This window comes from Hetaerina americana, unplaced genomic scaffold (genome assembly GCF_022747635.1).
Source record: "Hetaerina americana unplaced genomic scaffold, ioHetAmer1.1.p SCAF_703, whole genome shotgun sequence".
NCBI classification, from domain to species: domain Eukaryota; kingdom Metazoa; phylum Arthropoda; class Insecta; order Odonata; family Calopterygidae; genus Hetaerina; species Hetaerina americana.
In genome coordinates this window covers 26,411-28,065 of record NW_027287321.1, presented here as the reverse complement: position 1 = coordinate 28,065, position 1,655 = coordinate 26,411, and the positions used below count along the sequence as shown (strand labels likewise).

The 1,655-nt window shown below is 49.8% G+C and overlaps 1 non-coding gene across 1 annotated transcript; it reads left to right on the top strand.

The window, feature by feature from the left end:
- Nucleotides 1-1,178: 1,178 nt before the first annotated feature.
- On the top strand, nt 1,179-1,372 carry LOC139697247 (U2 spliceosomal RNA). The gene has a single exon (XR_011702735.1). It is a non-coding gene; the product is annotated as a U2 spliceosomal RNA (small nuclear RNA).
- The last annotated feature ends 283 nt before the right edge of the window (nt 1,373-1,655 follow it).

The following is a 1,655-nucleotide window of genomic DNA, read 5'->3' as shown; positions in this document are numbered from 1 at the left end:
TGAATGACGGGGCTGAAGACCGCCCCCCCTTCATCAGGGTTCCTCCGAAGGCCGTAAGGCAACTGACGGGTGCCCTGAAGATCGCGGTGCGGCGCTACTACCTGAACAAGGTAAGCGCCAAGCCCGATCAAGGGAAAGTCATTCGTGCCTCGGCGAAATCTGAAGCCTCCAATCACTTCCTGGCAGGAGGGAGATACACCAGGTTTTGTGATTGGAGGTTCATCTTTAGGGCTCGGCTCGATCTGCTCCCGCTCAATGCCTGTCGCCGTTGGGAAACCAACGGGGACAAGCGGTGTCGGCGATGTGGCTACGCGGAGGAGACCCTGCCCCACGTCGTTAATCACTGCACGATGCACTCAAGGACGTGGCAGCATAGACATAATGCTGTCCAAGACCGACTACACAGGGCTCTGATTGGACGCCGGGGAAAAGGTGACGATGAAATCAGAGTCAACAAACAAGTACCTGGCACTGACTCGACTCTTAGACCAGACCTGGTTATAACTAACCAGGCCGACAAGACTGTGACATTGATCGACGTAGCAGTACCGTTCGAGAACAACGAGGGAGCTCTGCTGGCAGCCAGGACCGCGAAGGAGGAGAAGTACGCCGCCCTGGCAGAGACCATCCGCCAGCAGGGATACCGGTCATCGGTCGCCGCCATCGTCGTGGGAGGCCTGGGGACGTGGGACTCGCAGAACGACCCCGTCCTGAAGTCCCTGGGCCTACCTCGACGATTCTGCACCACCATGCGGCGACTGATGGTCAGCGACGTCATCCGCTGGACCCGGGACTGCTGCGTCGAACACATCACGGGACATAGACAGTATGAAGACGGCTCCGGAGGCTGAAAAGGAAAGGACAAAAGTGAAGTCGTGTAAAATCATTTCCCCCCCTCTTTCCATACTTCTTCATTGTAAAACCTTTCTCTGTCCCCTTTCTCTTTTATTTACTCTATGAGCCATAGTGTATGAATGGCCACGCCGTGGTGTATAAACGGCCCCCCCCAAAAGTGTAAACCCTCCCCGTGAGAGACTTAAACATATAAAACATTTTATAAAAAAAAACACTCGTGCGAGAAGCCTATATTATTATAATATTTCCCCAAAATAAAGGGGCAAAAAGACTTGTTCCCCGGCTCCCTCATTTGGAGGGAGCCGGTCATGTATAAATTATATATTAATTATAAGTTGCTTAAAACTCTGTATGAAAGAATTATCTGTTCTTATCAGCTTAATATCTGATACGTCCCGCATTGCGGGACCAGAATATTAATCTGATTTTTGGACATTGGCGGGGTACCCGGAGTTTACTCCATCCCTGCCGCGGGTTGGCCCGGCATTGCAGTACCGTCGGGATCGGCCCATCATTAAAAAGGTCCACTTAAAAGCTGATGAGAACAGATTGAAGCTTAAATTGATCCGCGAAAATTATTTATTTTCGCACTTGCAAATTTCAGGCGATCCGGCTGGAAAAATATTCGCGAAATTGCATTTTCGCGGAGAGAAGCGATTTTATTCCATGCGAGCGGAGCAAAAGTAATGTAATCCAAATTGAAGCAGCACAACGAAGTATTAAAAGGAATGAATTATTAAAAGGAGAGAAACTTGGGAAGAAAAAAAATCCCATCTGAAGAGAGTCGTCGTCACTTTAAA